The sequence below is a fragment of the Eptesicus fuscus genome, chromosome 3 (assembly GCF_027574615.1).
Source record: "Eptesicus fuscus isolate TK198812 chromosome 3, DD_ASM_mEF_20220401, whole genome shotgun sequence".
Taxonomy (NCBI): domain Eukaryota; kingdom Metazoa; phylum Chordata; class Mammalia; order Chiroptera; family Vespertilionidae; genus Eptesicus; species Eptesicus fuscus.
The window spans coordinates 59882733-59903638 of NC_072475.1; the positions used below are offsets into that span (position 1 = coordinate 59882733).

At 43.8% G+C, this 20906-nt stretch overlaps 1 long non-coding RNA gene across 3 annotated transcripts; it reads right to left on the reverse strand.

The window, feature by feature from the left end:
* Positions 1-5262: 5262 nt before the first annotated feature.
* Positions 5263-20836, reverse strand: LOC114233402 (uncharacterized). Of its 3 annotated transcripts, none has more exons than XR_008555583.1 (3): positions 20106-20836; positions 15412-15473; positions 5263-5648 (listed from the first exon to the last, which is right to left on the reverse strand). It is a non-coding gene; the product is annotated as an uncharacterized LOC114233402 (long non-coding RNA). The 3 variants fall into 3 exon arrangements; XR_008555582.1 differs by having other exon boundaries at positions 15397-15473; XR_003619550.2 differs by lacking the exon at positions 15412-15473.
* Between the last annotated feature and the right edge of the window lie 70 nt (positions 20837-20906).

Genomic DNA, 20906 nt, shown 5'->3' on the forward strand with positions numbered 1-20906 from the left:
CAGAGGGACAAGTTGTGTGGGGAATGAAAAGCATGTTGTCTTGGCCACTGTGGAAGGACTGACTATGTGTGGCCTTGGAAGTGTCACAACACCTCACCTCTCTGGGTTTTAGGTTCCCCAACTATGAAATACAGGAATTGGATGAACCATCTTTTTGATGACTACCAGCTCCAACAGTACCTGCTTCTATAATGTGAAGCAAGGAAGAGATGAGATTAGGAAGGTGGTGGAGGCTGGTGGGTGAGTGGCAGGGGTAGGAAGCTGAAGGAGGACTTTGAATGAAAGACTGAAGAGCTTAGATTTTCTACAGTAGACAAGGAAATCAATTTAGGTTACTGAACAGCTGGGTGAAATGATGTCAGTGGTATGAAAGTTAGATCAATCTGGCAAGTATGTAGGATACGCTGGAGTGGATTTTGGGGCGTCACACGTATACAATAATAGCAAAGTTAAGGCAAACATCTCATTATTTTTACCTCCCAGAAGGCAAAAGATTCTACTTCTGTCATATTGAAAAGAACCAATTAAATAAGAAATTGTAAGCCTAAGGAAAATTTCAGGGCTTAACTTTTTATTTCCCATTAATCACCCACACCTATATCTCCTATATGAGTATAGGCCTTTAAAGCTTTCAAACAATTTCCACAGGTGCTGCCTCATTTCATCCCCTTAAATATCAAGTATTTTCCAAGAAATACTAGAAATAGTCCTAAACCAAGACCAAGAAGCAACTGACCACAGACTCTTTTAGGCAACCTGGCCACATTAGCATTTCATTATGGAAAGGTTTGCTCAACTGATGGCTACTCAGAGAAGGTATTCTTGGGCTGTGCGACATGAGTAATGAATGAAACATGGAAGTCCACCTCCTGGGGTTAGCCGAATGGCAAGTGGGTCCCTGACTTCCTGGACATCCTCATGAGTCTACATTGACTCAGTTTTGCTCCCAGCCTCTTGGGAGGTGAAAGCCCTCCCACAGTCAAGTGCTTTTTAAAACCATTATCCTCTCACCTGAAGGTAGACTAGGCCTCTGTCACATGGGAGCAATCCACAGGCAAAGAAATAGGTTTTATGTGCCAACATGGATGGACCTTGAGAGCACTATGCTAAGTGAAATAAGCCAATCTGAGAAAGACAAATACTATATGATGTCACTTATATATGGAATCTAGTAATCAAAATAAACAAACAAACAAAATAGCAACAGACTCATAAATACAGAGAATAGACTGAACAGCTGTCAGAGGGGAGGAGGGTTGGTGGGCTGGGTGAAAAAAAGTAAAGGGATTAAGCAAAAACACACACACACACACACCTCATAGATGGTGATTACCAGAGAGAGAGAGAGAGTAAGGGGAGACAGAAGAGGGTAAAGAGGGGATAAATGTTGATGGAAGGAGACTTCACTTTGGTGAATACACAATACACAATATAATATACAGATGATGTATTATAGAATTGTACACCTGAAAGCCATATCATTTTATTAACCAATGTCACCCAAATAAATTCAATTAAAAATTTTTAAAAATAGCTTTTAAATGACCTAACAATTCCCAATAATAAGTGGTGCCTACTTAAAGTTCCCTGTTGACTGAGGAAGACCCTGAGACTGAGTTATTGTACATATATGCCATGGATACAGAAATGGAGTACATGGTGCCACAGGTTCTCATTTTTGCTATGCCTACACTAGGCCTTAACACTTAGGGCCTAAAACCCCCACTCAAGGATTTACCTCTACCATGGTGGGTTCTGATTTGCCAGGTAACTAAGTTAGTGCAATACCAGTTCCTACTATTTTGCCTTCAGCACAGCCTTCAGCAGGTCCCTAGGGCATCAACTGCCTGGAAGGCCATCTCCCTTCTGGATTATATGAGGCTCCTTTGCTATCCACGATGGATATGTTTGGCAAATCATCATTTGGTTGTCAGCATAGTATACATCTTCTTCGTAAAGCAAGGTAATCCTAATTTTGGCAGGGAACAAATTGTTTCTTTAGGGAGCATCATGAGGCCTCTTTTGTAAGTTTTCATTTGGATGCCAATTAGTTTTGGCCTCAACATTAAAGTTCAAGGCAAGGGACCAATCATCTAAATGGGCACCTGGCCAAAGCACTGAAGTTTGTCTCAAGATTCACTGGGTCTTGGGCCAATTTCCAAAGGGGGAAAAAATCTACTAGATTGCTTGATGAGGTTTTAGCCAGTCTTTAAAATTTGCAACTTTTGAGTCATTCACCTTGGAGATAAACTTTTAGTGTGTCTTTGGTAAAATCCTATAGATTACCAATGCCCTGAAAATGTACAAAATATCAATATGAATAACATCAATTTAATTTGTACTTTTCCCATGAGGGATTTTCCAAATGACAGCATGTTTTTCCACTGTACTAGCAAGTAATGCAAATCTTCCCTTAGATAGAATTCCTGTCTTTATGCCAACTCTTAGCTTCTACCATACTGACCTGAGGTTTTTCCTCCAAGACACTATTGGGGATCAGTCAGGACAGTTTCTGTTTTGCCTCCCTCCAAAACATTAATATCTCCATATCTTCTCAGTGTACTCTTCCCTACTTCTAAACCTCTATGTTATTATCTTACATTTTCTTTTATTTATTCCAAATTGCTATGCAACCTGAACTCACCTTCATAATTTAGACTCTACATAGTTATAGAGGACTCTAATGAGTTTCTAATGTTAAATATATCATTTTGCAGTCTTCTTTTAAAATGATATAATGGTCTACTGCTTACCCTCTTGAACCATTCTTTCTACTATTTCCACATCTTCATAACCCTTGAAAGTGAGAGGGAGTCAACATCTCAACTCTCTGTTCTGTAACCCCACCATTTCTCAGATGCTTCATTCATCCTTGCAGAGTTAGTCTCACGGATAATCCTTGTCTCTTGAAACAGTTCCAGATTTCCTTTTAGGCACTGGCCATGTACCTCCTGCTGCTTTCTGGGTGTGGCAAATATCTCATTGAAATTTATTACCTAAACAGACCTCTAGTTGCTTAGGGTAACTGAAGTTTTGGTCTTCCCAGTGTGCTGTCCCAGCACTCCACCCCCCACCCCACCCCCCCGCCACCCCCCTTTTTTTTCTTTCTTACTTTTGCAACAGAATTCCTCTTTCTTGTGGGGACACTACTCTGTCCACAGGAGTAGGTGTGCAAAATGAGTATGGCCAGTACAGCATTCCATTCTCAAGTTTATCAGCTATCCCCTGAACACACACACACACACACACACACACACACACACACACACACACTCTAGTTGCAACAATACTTCATATCTGGTGGGATTCTATATGTACTATCTTTCCTTTAAAAAACACACCCTGTGATTCATATGTCAGATGCCATTGACATTGTTCTATACTCCAAGTATTGTTTTCCGAGGCATCTATCTATTTTTATACAATTATTGAACACCAATCACTATAACACATAAAGGGAGTAAATAAACTAATGAGAAAAAGAAGGTCCATGAAAATTTTATTTAAAAAAGGATGTCAGGTTATAAACTATTCTCATTTTATGAGACTTCTCTTACCTGCTCACTTTCATGCATTTTTAAAAATATTATTCCAAGAACATAATGAAATGCCATATACCTGTGGCTGCTCAATGAATATATTTGATCAGCGTGGTAAAATTGAGCCAGAAAAGCTAATTATAGTTCTTTTTGCCTCCAATTAAAAATCTATAAAATGAAGTAATATTACCTGTCTAGTCTACCTCACTGGTTTCAGTATGTGTTCAATACTATAATGTTCATTATAAACTACTAGAGGCCCAGTGCACAAAATTCGTGCATGGAGGGGGGTTGTCCCTCAGCCCAGCCTGTACCCTCTCCAATATGGGACCCCTCAACGGATGTCCAACTGCCTTCTCACAATCCAGGACTGCTGGCTCCCAACTGCTTGCCTGCCTGCCTTCCTGATTGCCCCTAACCGCTTCTGCCTGCCAGACTGATCACCCCGTAACCACTCTGCTGCCAGCCTGTTTGCCCCCAACTTCCCTCCTCTGCCTGGCCTGGTCACCCCTAACTGCCCTCTCCTGCAGGGTTGATCACCTCCAACTGCCCTCCCTTGCAGGCCTGGTCCTTCTCAACTGCCTCCCTTGCAGGCTGGGTGCCTCCCAACTGCCCTCTCCTGCTGGCTATCTTGTGGTGGCCATCTTGTGTCCACATGGGGGCAGGATTTTTGAGCACATGGGGGCAGCTATATTGTGTGTTGCAGTGATGATTAATCTGCATATTACTCTTTTGTTAGATAGGATAGAGGCCTGGTATAGGGGTGGGGGCCAGCTGGTTTGCCCTGAAGGGTGTCCCTGATCAGGGTGGGGTTCCCTTGGGGCATGGGGTGGCCTGAGCGAGGGGCCTGTGGTGGTTTGCAGGCCGACCACGCCCCCTGGCAACCCAAGTGGAGGCCCTGGTATCTGGAATTTATTTTCCTTCTAGAATTGAAACTTTGTAGCCTGGAGCAGAGCCAAGCCTGGGGCTCCCTCCTAAGCCGGCAGCCATTTCTGTTGGGGTTATAATTGAAACTTTGTAGCCTTAAGTGGGTGAACCCGGCCAGGGTGTGTGGAAAGCTTTGCTTCCCCTGTTGCCGGGGACAACCCTGGCCTGCTCCCTCAAGCTCCATTCTGCCGCCATTTCTGTTTGAATTTGTTTACCTTCTATAATTGAAACTTTGTAGCTTGAGTGGAGGCTTAGGCCTGGCAAGGGCAGGCGGAAAGCTTGACTTCCTCTGTTACCTAGGAAACCTTGCTCTCTGTGGCTGTAGCCATCTTGGTTGAGTTAATTTGCATACTCCCTCTGATTGGATGGTGGGCGTGGCTTGTGGGCATGGCTTGTGGGTGTGTCGGAGGTATGGTCAATTTGCATATTTGTCTATTATTAGGTAGGATTAAGCATTATAGGAAAAGTAAAACCCTGGAGTTTCCTCTTCGACAAGGTTTAGGGTCTAAAAACAGCATTTTAGGTGCAAATCACACACATTCAAACATAACCCTATAAAGGACCTAAAATATCAATAAATTCAGTTCAGCTAGTTTTTCTTCCAGTGTTGGAACATACCACTGTTTCTTTGGTTGAACACCAGATGAAGAATTGTATTTAACTCACATTAATGGGTCATGTTATAAAAAATATGCCTTGTATTTCAAAACAATCATCAGAGTACCCTCAGTTTTGTGAAATGCTCACACAAATAAGTGTGTGGAAATGGGAACCATTGAAGTAAGGGAATAGCAGATTCAATTCTTACATTTTATTCTTTATGAACTAAAAGCCATAATTATCAATTTATTAAAAATGGTTTAATAACCCACATTCCAATGCCTCCTGCCTTTGCCTGCTTGCTGTTGCAGGACCTCCAGCTCCTTGCAAGGTTCCATTATTTCTAAGATTCTTTAGACAGTGTTTTACATGGGCTCAAAACCAAGTCTTAGCTGCAGCCACACGGATGTCAGCTGTTGAGATGTTTTGTCTTTAAACACTTCTAGTTGATCCAGCCCCAGTAAGCCAGGTCACCTCCACCTTCTACTGGAAATTTTCATGATCTCCATCATGGCCCTCAAGGAATCAAAATGCTTATGTGTTTTCTGGAGTCTCAAATACTGCAAAATTACGTTGTATTTCCTGCAGAAGTAAAAACAAGCCCCAATCACTCATTTTTGAATTATAATTTGTGATGTAATAAAAATTTTAGGGCACTTCTATTTCTGCTTACACTGCTTTCCAAGAGGAGTCTATGAGGCTACATTAGAGTATGAATCTTCAAGACAGGTAAGGCAATGTCCTCTCAATGCAGGAGTGACATCCCAAAGGTTAATAGCTGGCATGGCATGGGCACTGACCAATCGGAACACTGGTTGATGCATTGTAGCAGTGCAAACTGACTGAAAAGTAGTCTGGCCAACCCCCCTCCTCAATGGTAGTCACACTTCTTGGCAGTCTTTCTGTAAATCACCCATGGCAGCCCAAAACCACCAATTTGTAAATGTAAAATGTCAACCCTTATGTAAATCACCTCTTGGTAGCCCAATCCCACCAATTTGCCAGATATGTCAAGACATGTTTGAACCCCAGTGGTGGACAGAGTCCATCCCAAGTTGTGATTGTGTTATATTTAAAAGCAGCTAATTTGAAAAATTTGATACCCAAATAATATTGTAGAAATAATGGAAACGTTTTAAATGTAAGAAAAAACATTCAGAAAACCAACAAATGAATAAAACAACTGTATTTTTGGACATTTCCTTATCTATATGCAAATATTTTATAAAGTTGTAATTGTAATGGTTTTAATTAGGTTTTTGCTGTTTCAGTTGCAATTACATTGTTCATTTTGCCAACATTTACTGAGTTCCTACTATGTGCCCTGCATCAACTGAGATCAAGAGAAACACTTTATATCTCCATGTAATTCCATGTAAGCAGGAAGAAAATTAGAGATAAAGGCAAACTTTGTGTATGTCCTCTTTTGGCGACACCTGTTGATATATGTATTTTTTTCACTCAATGATTTCTCTGGTGCTTAGATGTACTTCACCTTAACTCCTCTCATGCTAGATTAAAAGCTTAACCTCCTTAGAATAGTTCACTTAGAGTTCCAGTTGATTTGGCTCTGTTGGAGATTTGTTTTTAATTCTAAAAGGGTCCATAATCCTTTGACCTTGAAAATATTTTAAAATGCAGCTGAACAGGCCATAGTTAGGTTTTAAAACAAATACAGTAGTTTTTGCAATTTGCTATAAGCAAATGAGTTTCCCATCATATCTGGCACAGGTCTGGGCACATAGTAGATACACAATAAACATATCCTAGTGCAATTAGGATTATGTCTTTTCATGGATTTTCCAAAACAGTCTAATAAAATTTATGAAATTTATAGAACCATAGCCAAAGCATTTAGTGATAAAAAAAAAAAAAACACAGAATAACTAGATCACTTTTGTTATTGTTAATCCTCATCTGAGGATATTTCTCCATTGATTTTTAGAGAGAGTGTAAGGGAGGGGGAGAGAAACATTGATACTTGCAACTAAGTACATGCCCTTGACTGGAATCCAACCCAGATCTTTCAGCCAGGAAGCCGACACTCTATCCACTGAGCCAAACTGGCTAGGGCTTATTGGATCACGTTTGATAACAAGACTAAATGTGAAAACTGTATTCAAAGAGTAAAAAAAATGGCTAGAGAAAGTGGCAGAGTATATGCAGACAGGAGGATATGTTCAACTGTCTCAGACATGTTGATTCCAAGAGAAAGAAAATCTGTATGTTACATAGACTCTTGAATGCTCCTAAAATAGTAACAGTTATTTAGAGAAATGATGGTTTTCCTAAATTATTTTCATATTCAAGTACTGGACATAACTAATGCATATGCAATCCTAATATACAAAAAGCCAGGGCCGTCATGACCAAAACAACTGGATGGATGACAGAACAGCAGGCTAAGGAGCTGAGGGAGCGGGACGAACAGTCACCATGAGGGGACCCCCGCTTGGATCGGGGCGTGGCTGGCTTTCAAACTGCCGATGGCCCCTAGCCCAGGTCGGCCAGCATCCCAGAGGGGACCCTTGCCACCATCGGGGGCCTGGCCAGCCTTCAAACTGTGGGTGGCCTCTATTCCAGGCCAGCCAGCACCCCAGAGGGGACCCCCGCCATAATCGGGGGCATGGCCAGCCTTCAAACCACGGGCGGCCCCTAGCCCAGGCCAATCGGGGGCATGGCCGGCCTTCAAACCTCAGGCAGCCTCTAGCCCAGGCTGGCCAGCCCCCAGAGGGAACCCCCGCCACGATCGGGGGCATGGCCGGCCTTCAAACCACCAGCGGCCGCTAGCTAGCCCGGGGAGGCCTCCTAGCCAAGGATGCCCGAGTCTGCTCTGGACCTAGGGCCACACTCTCCCTGAGAGCGACTTGGAAGCCACCAGTGTCTAACTGCCAGTCTCCGGGAGGTGGGAGTAAGTCCACCGTCCACCAAAAAGTAGGACCATTGAACCATTCACTGTCTCAGTGCAGGCACGGGTCCATGGATGACGGGGTGGAGGCCAGACCAAAACAAAACAGCAGAAACACCCTGCCCACCTGGGCGGGTGCAGCTGCAGTCCACGTGGCCTGGGCAGTGTAGAAAGCGCTACCTTCTCCCAGGGCCTGTGCTGGCACCACTGCCTCGCTCACCCTCAAGCCCCCCTGAGTCCTGACAGGGAAGTGTGTAGGGCATCCTGAAGGAGTTGTACCATTCTGGGTTCTTTTGCCCAAAGACACCCTTTGGGATGAATTCAGAGCCACGTATCACTTCCCATGAGACTGGAAGAACCATGTAAAAGAAATTTGACAAAAGCTTTCCACATCTCTGTTTATTCTTTTGAATCCATAAAACGACCTTAAAAAAAAGCATTCTGGTCACCTAAGAGAGAATGTACTTTCTGGCCAGAGCATGCAGGATTCTTTTGCCCAATAGGTTAAAGGAAGCAGAGAGCTGGCACAGTGGAAATGGCCCTGGTGCCCTATGAGGAGACCACGGGAATGGGGTTGCAGAAATTCCACAAGCCTCTTGCCACCTTCTCCTTTGCAAACCACACCATCTAGATCCACCAGGACTGGAGGCAATTGGGAGTCACAGCCGTGGTTTGGGATGTGGTAAGCAAATCCTGGGGGGGGGGGGGGGGGGGCTCTAAAAACATCTGCAATTGATTATGAGACTGGTCTTTATTTAAAAAGAAATAAAAGGAGGAGGAACCAAGATGGCGGCATAGTTAAACAACTAATCTGCTGCCTCACACAACAATTTCAAAACACAACTAAAAGACAAAAACGTCTACCACCCAGAACCACGGGAAAGCTGGCTGAGTGGAAGATTTACAGCTGAGAAGAGAAAGGAGCACAATCGCTGAAAAGCTGAGGTACGGAGGCACGCGAATCGGGCCGGCGGGCGGCTGGGTGCGCGGCTTTTCTTCAACCCGCAGGGAGACAAGCTCCCGATCACTCTGAAATCCAGTTTCTGGGGACACTCGGGGGACCCAGACGCCTACGGGGAGAGGCTGGACTCTCGGCCATCGGGTCGGAAAGTGAGAGTGACTTTTTTGCAGTGGTGCGCCCAGCAATCATTGTTTACTGCGCTGGAGCGCGGGGCGCAGGGACTTGGAAACGTGGAAAGGCAGAGACGGCTGAGGGCAGCCATCGCCGTTGGCCACGCCCCAGCCTAGTGACGCCCTGAGACCCCGCCCCGCCCTGAGGCCCCGCCCCACACATTCTACAAACCCGCCCAGGCTCCACACAGCGGCTTTTGCATATAAATGGCCTGTTCTGTGGCAGCTTAACCAACTGCAGCTCCAGACTGCTCCAAAACCGCCCAAGCAAAGGAGGAGAAAACTAGCCCTTGCTGTAGCTCCTGCTGGGGGACACGCAGTACACAAGGGTACACCAAGAGTGTCCACCTCAAGTAACTGGGAGGCTGACCCGTTGAACCAATAGGACACCTAGTACACAAAACTACCCTACCAACTCAGGGAAGCAGAGAATATGAGAAGGCAAGGAAACAGATCACAAACCAAAGAAATGGAGGAGAATAAGCGACTGGACATAGAGTTCAAAACCACGGTTATAAGGTTTTTTAAGAATTTCATGGAAAAGGCCGATAAATTCAATGAGACCCTTGAGGATATGAAAAAGGACCAACTAGAAATTAAACATACACTGACTGAGATAAAAAATATTATACAGAGACCCAAAAGCAGACTAGAGGATTGCAAGAATCAACTCAAAGATTTGGAATACAAAGAGGCCAAGGACACTCCTCCAGAGAAGCATGAAGTGAAGAGAATTCAGAAAGTTGAAGATAGTGTAAGAAGCCTCTGGGACAACTTCAAGCGAACCAACATCAGAATTATGGGGGTACCAGAAGAAGAGAGAGAGCAAGATGCTGAAAACCTATTTGAAGAAATAATGAACGAAAACTTCCCCCACCTGATGAAAGAAATAGACTTACGAGTCCAGGAAGCACACAGAACCCCAAACAAAAGGGATCCAAAGAGGATCACACCAAGACACATCATAATTAAAATGTCAAGAGCAAAAGACAAAGAGAGAATCTTACAAGCAGCAAGAGAAAAACAGTTCGTTACCTACAAGGGAGCTCCCATACGATTATCAGCTAATTTCTCAACAGAAACCATGCAGGCCAGACGGGAGTGGCAAGAAATATTCAAAGTGATGAATAGCAGGAACCTACAACCAAGACTACTCTACCCAGCAAAGTTATCATTCAGAATTGAAGGGCAGATAAAGAGCTTCACAGATAAGAAAAAGCTAAAGGAGTTCATCACCACCAAACCAGCATTATATGAAATGCTGAAAGGTATTCTTTAAAAAGAGGAAAAAGAAGAAGAAAGATAAAAATTATGAACAACAATTACATATATATCAACAAGTGAATCTAAAAGTCAAGTGAATTAAAAATCTGAGGAACAGAATAAACTGGTGAACTTAATAGAATCAGAGGCATAGAATGGGAGTGGATTGATAATTCTCAGGGGGAAAGGGGTATCTGTGTGGGGAGTATGGGAAGAGACTGGACAAAAATCATACACCTATGGATAAGGACAGCGGGGGGGGGGAGGTAAGGGAAGAGGGGGGGTAGGAACTGGGTGGTGGGGAGATATGTGGGGAAAAAGGAGAAACAATTGTAATCTGAACAATAAAGATTCATTAAAAAAAAAAAAAAGAAATAAAAGAACAGCTTTGTTGAGATATAATTCATATACTGTACATGCCACCTAAAGTGTACAATGAACTGGTTTTTTAAAGTAAATTCAGAATGGTACAACCTTCACCATGCTCAATTTTTAAATATTTTCATGACCCCATCCCCTCCAAAAAAAAAAACACACAACTTCTACCCACTAGAATCACTTTCCTGATCATCTTTCCCAAAATAGATTGCATTTTAAGGGTGGGTAAAGGAAAGTTGAGGGAATTTAAAATACTGCACAAAGGATATTGTAAAATGACAAAGCCCAAAGTGAAGATCATGTTTTTTCTTTTTTCATTGATTTCAGAGAGAAAGGGAGAAGGAGAGAGAGATAGAAACATTAATGATAAGAATCACTGAGCAGCTGCCTCCCGCAGGCCCCCTACTGGGGACTGAGCCTGCAACCCAGGCATGTGCTCCTGACCAGAATCAAACCTGGGACCCTTCAGTCCACAGGCTGATGCTCTCTCCATTAAGCCAAACCAGCCAAGGCCATGTGTTTTCTTTAAGTTCTGCGTGGTTGTAATGGTCCCCAAATCTATACTAATAAAAGGGTAATATGCTAATTAGAGTGGACCTCTTCCGGACATCCTTCCAGACAAAGCCACAGCGGCTGCGAGGGCCAAGGCTCAGGCAGCCATGGGCAGCTGTGAAGGGCTGAGGCTCAGGCCAGTGGTAGCAGCAGCAGCGAGGTAATGGGGGCGGTGCCTTCCCCTGAACCACCAGGTCGCCTTCCACAGAGGGAGGCCAGACTGGGGGCCAAGGCAGAGGCAGTTAGGGGTGATCAGGACAGCAGGGGGCAAATTAGGGGCAATCAGGCTGGCAGGGAGGCAAGTTAGGGTTGATTAGGCAGGCAGGGGGACAAGGTAGGGGCGATCAGGCCGGCAGGGGGGGGGGGGCAAGGTAGGGGTGATCAGGCCAGCAGGCAGAGGGGTTAAAGGCGATCAGGCAGGCAGGCAAACTGGCAGTCAGACATCTCCTGCGGGGTCCCAGATTGGAGAGGATGCAGGCTGGGCTGAGGACCGCCCCTTCCGTGTACAAATTTTGTGCACTGGGGCTCTAGTATCTATATATATAAAAGCCTAAGCAACCAAATGACCGTACAAGTGGTCGACCAGTTGCTATGACACACACTGACCTCCAGGGGGCAGATGCTCAATGCAGGAGTTGCCCCCCTGGTGGTCAGTACGCTCCCACAGCGGGAGCTCCACTCAGCTGACTGACCCATCCTAGTGGCCCACCAGCCTGGCGGCAGCCACTCCCTCCCTCAGTAGTCCTGCAGGTCCAATCTCCAGAGACAGACCAGCGCCACCTGTATGATCCCAACAGTGCTGCTGGCCTCCTGGAAGTCGGTCTCGGGCACTGTGGCTGCTTTCCCTCCCTAGATGCTCTGCAAGGAAGAAATGATATTAAAGTGGCACGACCTGCCCAGAGGGCCAATCATGTCCCAGGCCCGTGCACCCCCCTCCCCCCCCATCCCCTGATGGGCACCAGACGCAGGGCTCATGGCTGGTGAGCACTGCTAGGGCATCCCGAGCCTCTCCTAATCAGGACTGACTGGGTGTGAGCCCGCAGCAGATGCAGTGGGGTCGGAATGAGTGGGAGTGGCAGGCAGGAGTGGCAGGCGGCGTTGGACTGCCGGTTTCGGCCCTATCCCCGCAGGCCATGCCGACCCACCAGTGCACGAATCTGTGCACAGCACCTCTAGTAAATTATAAAATTAAGGAACAGATGTGGTGAAATATTAATGGGCTTATGAAACTGAGCTATAAACCCTCTCCCACAAGAATCCTTTCTGGTCTGATATCTGGCACTTCCTACAACTGTCTGATCTAGATACTACACAAGAACACACATTCCTCAGGGTTTCCTGCCTTCTCTCCCATTGACTTTCAGAATTCCATGCAGAGGGCACAGAAATGAAGTCAGAGCAATCATGCATCTTTTTTTTTTTTTTTTTTTAATATATTTTATTGATTTTTTACAGAGAGGAAGAGAGAGGGACAGAGAGTTAGAAACATCGATGTGAGAGAAACATCGATCAGCTGCCTCCTGCACACCCCCCACCGGGGATGTGCCCGCAACCAAGGTACATGCCCCTGACCGGAATCGAACCTGGGACCCTTGAGTCCGCAGGCTGACGCTCCATCCACTGAGCCAAACCAGCCTCGGCGCAATCATGCATCTTGATGGCCACAAGCCAAATGAAACTGGCCTGCCTGCGGGAGACAGGCCTTCTCTGCATTCTGGAATTCCTTCTTGGATAATCCACGGGAGATCTGAAATTTTTTTTTTTCACGTTTTTTTTCTCCTCCAAGTCAAGATATTCAAGAGCCAAGAAACAGAATGCCAGTTTTCTTATATGTTCACATTCGCCATCAACATGATACAGATTAAAGACCTAAAGACTTTTGTTCTATTCTGAGAGATATGTATGAGTCCTACTTCCATGTGAAGAAAATACACTACTTCTGATTAAAATATGACTATTTCTGATTTGCTGCTGGCTAATGAGGTCCTAAAGTATCTGTTCCAATTGAGAATTTCTTAAGCACACATTAATTACATTTTAATGCACATAAAACAAGACACAAGGATCTAAAATTTGTTGTTACAAAGTATGCTTAAGTCAAAGTATATTGACTGTTTTCAACATATACTTACTGTTTTCAATTCATGTGAATTCATGTATTCAATTTAATGTGAACACATTTACACACATCTAAAAATGCCTTTTTCAAAAATGCAAATAGAAACAGTAAAAGAAACAGCTTGAGCCGAAACCGGTTGGGCTCAGTGGATAGAGCGTCGGCCTGCGGACTCAAGGGTCCCAGGTTCGATTCCGGTCAAGGGCATGTACCTTGGTTGCAGGCACATCCCCAGTAGGGGGTGTGCAGGAGGCAGCTGATCGATGTTTCTCTCTCATTGATGTTTCTAACTCTCTATCCCTCTCTCTTCCTCTCTGTAAAAAAATCAATAAAATATATTAAAATAAATAAATAAATAAATAAAAGAAACAGCTTGAAATAATCTAATCAATAGTAATACTATATTAACCTCATCTTTATACACACTTAGAAGCAAAAATATGATAAGCATAAAATACAGGATATGTCAAGCATTTGTTTTCTTTTTATCTTAGACTAGAGGCCCAATGCACGAAATTCATGCAAGGGTAGGTCCTCAGAGTCCTAGCTGCTGCCTTGGCCTTCACAGCTCCGGCTTCATCCGGAAGGTTGTCCGGACAGTCATTCTGCTGTTCAGTCTAATTAGCTTATTAGCTCTTTATTATATAGGATAAGTAGCCCTGTGCACAAATCCGTGCACCAGTAGCTCTCTGCGGGGACTGGCCGCTCTGCCCCCACTGCCCAGAGGCCAATCCGCAGCCAGGTGGGGAACGCTTGCCTTGTTGCCGCAGAGACGAAGCAAGCATTCCACCAGGCCGCTCACGTGGCCTGCTCTCAGCAGCCCCTTGCCCCCCCGCCCCGGGACTGGGGGACTCTGGTGGGGCTGAGAGGACTGGGCTCCGCCATCTTGTGGCTATGGGCGCCACCATCTTTGTGACGGAGTGACAGTTAATTTGCATATTACCCTTTTATTAGATAGGATAGTATGCTCCTTTAGATGTTAGAGTAATTAAGTGATTTGTCAACGACTTGATATGAAGCTTGTAATACAAAGTTCATTGTACACTGTCCCTCTTCTTTTTGGGTAGTCATCCATTACTTTCCCATTTGGGCACACCTTACTGGTTATAAAAAGCATGACCAAGTATGCTGTGTCTTGTTACCCTGGACACATTTTCAGCAATAGGAAAAAATACACAGCATATGTTACCTCAGAGGCTTTTCTGGGGGTTCAGAATGAGTCACCCCAAACTGCTTCTGCAGTTTTGAACTAAAGGCAATTTTAGCTTCAGGCTCAAAACAAACTTCTGCCCTTCCTTGTAACTGCCTAGAAGGACTTGAATTAGGGGCCTTGCCCATAATAAGAGATGATCAGCAATAACCTTTTGACCTATATGGCAGGGCAATCTTTTATTTACTAAATATCTGTTCTTTTCATCCTGCCCCCTGAAAGCCCTCAATGTGCATTAGCTCGTCCCTAGCTCAGAATGTCGTATGTAACTAGACTCCCTTTTCTATATTTGAACCTCTACTGCATGTGGCATCTCTGACTCTCACCTGTGCTGGGGTCCCATATGTATATATGTATTAAATTTGGTTCTTTACTCTTGCTAATCCATCTTATGTCTATTTGACTATTAGACCAGTCAGAAAAACCTTGAATGCAGAGAAAAGTTCGTTCCTCCTCCACACTTGCCTACAGTGACAATGCCTTACATCTATTAAAATACCTCCCATAATTCTCCTCTGTCTAGAAGACAAAACCCAGATTTCTTGGTGAAACATTCAAAGCTCTGTCAAATCTGGCCTCACACTACATTTTAAATCTTATATCCATTAGTCTCCTCTATCAGTTTTTGTTCTAGCCAAGCTGGTTTTCCTGAAGTTAGATGAACAGACTCACACTGTTCTTAATTGCTCTGACAGCTCCACCCACCTAAGAGTTTATGAAGAGTGGGGGTTTGTGTGATGGGTTAGAAATGAAGTGGTGGAAGATAATTTACCTCCTCTGTCCTAACTTCATCTCCAAATCCTACTACTTCTTTAAGATCCACTTTAGATTGAAGTGTCCTCTATTCACCTATTAAAAATAGGACAGCATGAGCAATTCATTTGATCATATTAACAAACGATGTTCTGCCTCACAACTTGTTTATGGATTCAAAATGTGATTGTTAATAATTATTCATTTAACTTTTCATGTGTTTATTTCCCCAAATGATAAGCTCCCCAAGGGCACAAAGCCACTCATGTTGTTCATATACTTCTTTATATCAGATAGATGTCTTGCATATGGTATGGACTCAATAAATATTGGCTAGTCTTATTAACTAATATTACAAAGGATTATCAATAAAGTGCTAGTGTTGAAAAGCTTTGCTGAGAAATTTGTTTTTATTAAGAAGTACATCTAATCAGAGGCTTTCTGAGGAATATGTGAACCACGATATAAAAATGAATTATTTGGGGAGTCAATTTTCTTTAAAATCAAACAAACAAATTTATTGTAGAAATATTAACAACATTTAAAGTGAATATTTTCATCTATAATTAAATATACCAATATATTAACAAAATTACTCTAATTTCTGCCATCCTTTTCAATCTTTTTTTAAAAATCCTCACCTGAGGATATTTTTCCACTGATTTTCAGAGAGTGGAAGAGAGAGGGAAAGACAGAAAGAAATATTGATGTGAGAGAAACACATGGATTGGTTGCCTCCTGCACATGCCCTGACCAGGGTTCAGGCTGGGGAGGAGCTTGCAACCAAGGTACATGCCCTCGACTGGAACTGAAAACGGGACCCTTCAGTCCGCAGGCTGACACTCTATCCACTGAGCCAAACCAGCTAGGGCACAATCTTTTTTTAAAATGTTTTTATTGATTTCAGAGAGTAAGGGAGAGTGGGAGAGAGATAAAAACATCAATGATGAGAGAGAATCATCGATCGGCTGCCTCCTCCATGCCTCTTACTGGGGATTGAGCCCAAAACCCAGGCATGTGCCCTGACTGGGAATCTAACATTGACCTCCTGGTTCTTGGGTGGATGCTCAACCACTGAGCCACACTGGCTGGGCAATCCTTTTCAATTTGATCCAAATGTGTGTGTGTGTGTGTGTGTGTGTGTGTGTGTGTGTGTGTGTATATATATATATATGTATATATATATATTTTTTTTTACAGACTTGGAAATATACAATCTGAAGTTCTATATTATTAAATTAGTATTATTTCTGAGTTGCTATTAGTCTTTGGCTACATAATATGGACTTAATGCAACATAATTTACTTAACTACACTTCTATTATCCAATACTGTTTTTCTTTACTTTCTCTAGGTCCAGATCTTATATGCTACATAATTTCAAACTACCCCCAGCAGTCAGAATACATTGTTACATACATTTTGCCATTGTATAACCTGTTCTCTTTGCCAGGAATGGTCTTTCCTTCAAGCATCTGGGAAATTAATCTTTATTTAAAGTAGTAGTCTATGAAATATTTTTATCTCATACCCTACTAGTAAAAAATCTTCAATATCTAGCTCCAACATGCTCTGCATATTTATAAAACATCTAGTCTTGAACAGTATGATATGCATACGAGACATACACAAGAATAAAAATGAATAAGAGGTATAATATTTTTAAAATAATATTTAATTATCTAAGACCCCAAACTTGTTTTTCTTGTCACCGCTCCCCATTATTAACAGTCACAGATGCATAGTCACATTCTGGTGTTGTCTCTTTACATGTTTCCATTCTATGAGAGTTCCTCTAAGATTGGAGCAAGGCAGTAGTTATTTCTGAATAGTTTTTTATCTTTGTGCTTCTGTATTCCTATGGCGTGGCACACTGTCCAACAAAGAGATCAGGAGATGCATAAATGCTCACTAAGTGGATTTGAGTAGTTTTTTTTATTACATCTTTTGAATGATTTTTGAAGGATAAGTTTCAATTGCTAGGGTACAAGAGTTAAGCTACAGGTTTGAACACCACATTCTAGCTGTGTAAATGTGAGCAACTTACTTCTCTTGTCTCTCAATTTATTCACCAGTAAAATAGGGAAAAATTTAATCTACTATATAGGGGGGTTATATGGCCCAAACACCTACCACAGTACCTGGGTGAGTTAACTTTTATTATTGATCAACAGATACAATTTTTAAAATGGCTCTTGATACCATTGACAAATTAAAAACAAAGCTCGTGCTGATGATTTCTATTTCTAGTACAGTCAATGGGTCACTTCATCTCCTTTACTTTGACATAATTTGACCCCTTTATATGATATACTGCATGTCAGTAACAGCCAACCTCTTTTTGGTATCAAAGCTTACCTAGGGAGGAGGAAATTTCTGCTGCTGCTTCAGAGCTTTTAAAGATGCCCTGTTTTTCTATTCTCCCTTCTGCTCAGCCCTGAAATTGCCTCCTCGAATTTTTCTGAAAGTGCCTGTTTGGCTTCAAGTTATTGACAAAGGGTGCCTCTGTAAGTTTCAGTTGTTAACTCATAATCAAATTGAGCAATTTTACAATGCTACTTTTCTTTTGGTTTTTCTAATGTCTTACTTTTTTTAAGTGTTTTGTTTATTTTTTAATTGATTTTAGAAAGGGGGGGGGGAGAGAGAGACACACACAGAGAGAGACAGAGACAGAGACAGAGACAGAGAGATACACCGATCCATTCCTCCCCGTATGAACTCTGACCAGGGATCGAACCTGCAATCTAGGTGTTATCTTACCAACAAAAAGGTTAGGTCTCACGTTATTGTGATGGTCAGGGACCTTCAAATTTTCTGAGGTATGTCAGTCCTTGTTATTACTACGTAAGCTAGTTCACGGTTCATTTTAATTTATCACTATTATCTTGTGGACACCCTCTCTTACTTTTCCCTACTATATATACTACTTACCTATTCTGTACCACTCAGCTTTCCTACATTTATCTTTTTCTAATCCTTTGGCTTATTATTACTGTGGCTCTGAATCAGTGATCTTTGCAAGGGACCATCTGGTAAATCCTGAAGGAAACCAAACTAGGGGATATATTCACATCCAGGAACACAGTTCAAGACAGAAGGCTTAGACTTTAAGATAAAGTAAAGTTCCCAGGAGAGGTGGGAACTGTGTTCATGAGAAGTATGGAGTAGAGGCTAAGACCAGAGAATATGAATCCTGGTTCTGCTCCCTTAGCTCTGTGGACCTAGTAAGTTCCTAAGTAAAGCTTCCTGGCCCTCAGTTTCTTAATCTGAAAAGCAGAGGTGATAACAGTACTTGCACCATAAGGTTATCAATTTGAGATAATAGCATGTGTGAAACACTTAAGAACAGTGTCTGGCACATTGTAAACACTCAGTAAATATTAACTACTGAAATTATTATAAACAGATAAGTGGTTGACAGCAGGTGGGAAGGTAGAGCAAGAATTTGAAAGTTTAGAGAAACAATCATTGAATGTTAATTTCATTACTTCTGTATTTTCTCATAAACTTTAAGGAAGTCCTAATTCTAGACTGAGATACATTTTCTTCCTATAAAATTTCCCAGTCTTGGTGAGATTTTTTTAAAAACAGCATCAGTTCAAAATATTTGAAGGCAGCAACAGTAAAACTACTAATCCTAGCCTTATGGTAGACTATTTTTGTACTTTATTATTTACAAAATAGCCATGTTTCCAATTTGTATAACCTAAACATGATATTCACTTTCCTGCTGGTATAATTGGGAGTAAGGATGGGGAATAAAAAGGAAGGCAGGATGTAAAGCCTTGCCTCACCAGCATTTTAAAGACCAGTGACAAAGGGCTTTCATAATAATAGTTTGGATGGAGAGGCAACATTCAATCTGATCAAGTTGCCACGTACTGTGTGTGTTTGCTTCTAACATTCTTTACTCCCCTGCATGATACTCAGAGACCTCATGCTCTCTCTTAATTCCGAGCCTCTACTGCTCTTGGGATATAAAAACCCATGTTCAGGTTTGAAATTACAAATGGATTGCACGTTGGCCACATTTGCCCCAGGATGTTTTTAGTTTGGCCTTCACTGGTTGGCAAAATGTAAAAATCAAGAGAGTTCACACAAAAATCCAGCTTTAGGGTTTCTCTTAGAGGAAAAAACACACACACAAAAACATAGACTATCTCAGAACACAAGACCCACATTCCTGAGGGCAACATTGTGCTAGAGCTGAACAGCTGCTCCCTTCAGTTACAGCATGGACACTCCAGTTTGCAACATGACTTCTCCCTCCCCATTGTCTTCCACCCGACCAGTTTCACTCAGTTGTTGTACTTTCTCACCCCTGTAGACCTCGGTCTGCAAACTCTAGCTAGACCTTTCCTGCCTCCCACCACAGCTTCCTTTCTTCTATCCCTCACCAGTTTTTCCAACCATATAGCCAGGCGATCTGACCCGCTGTAGGTATTGTCACATGTGCGTTCTGGAGATGGTACCCTCAACAGAAAGAGATGACTGTGCCGGTGGAAATTACAGGCACTACGGGATCACAATCTGGGTGGCAACTGTCCATTTTACTTTTTCTGCTATCCTGTTCCCAGGCAAACCAAAGGAGTTGGGTTTTCTGTAGAACAATAAGCACCGGCCTTACATCACCCTCGTTCCAAAAGGACCAAAAGCTATTAAGGGATATTCGGACCCCCGTTTCCTCGGAGGCTTCAGGATATCCGAGCTGAAAGAATTTCCCCTCACCTGATTTCGGGGCCCGTTTAGCGCCCGGCGGCAGTGCCCTAGGAGCGCGCGCGTGCAGCATGAGCTCATTTCTCAGGGGCGTTCCCCGAAGGCCCGCCCGGCCGCGCGCGCCCGGCCTCCGTCTAATCAATGGCCCCCGCGGCGGGGAGGGCGGGGCGCGGCCGCCCAGGGGCGCTGCTGCCTTTCGGAAAGCTTTGTTCCCCCTTTAGCGTCCGAGAACTCGCTCCCGGCCGGGGAGGCATTCTAGCATTGATCTGGACTTCTCAGGGAAGACACTGGCCCTCGGGACGCACTATCCCAGGCGGAGGGAAGTCTCGGGCGCGCAGAATTAGCCGCGCCCAGCCGGGAGCCTCCAGTGCGTGGGGAGGGGCCCTAAACCCTCCGCTCGCCTGAGCACTCCGAGCCCGGCCCCGCCGACCACAACAGTTTCGGACCGGCAGTGCGGAGAGCCCGCACTCCCTCTTTGTGGTTTCCATACGGTGTGGGAGCGGCCGCAGGCGAGCCCGTCACACCGTCCGCCGCGGCCCCAAGTCTAGCTGCAGCCGCAGGCGAGCCCGTCTCACCGTCCGCCGCGGCCCCGGTCGAGCTGCTCGGGACTCCGGGGACCGCCGGCGGAGCCTGAGGGCCAATCACAGTGCAGCTAGGTCTTGCGATTGGACGGCAGTGAGTGCCGATTGGCTACCGTAGCGGTTTCGGCCTCCCTCCCTTTCCCTTTAGCCCCAACTCCAGCTTCAAAGCTTCCAGCCAATGAGAAGGCACTTTATAGGCGCCCTCCCACTGCTTTCTTCTTTGCCCCACCTT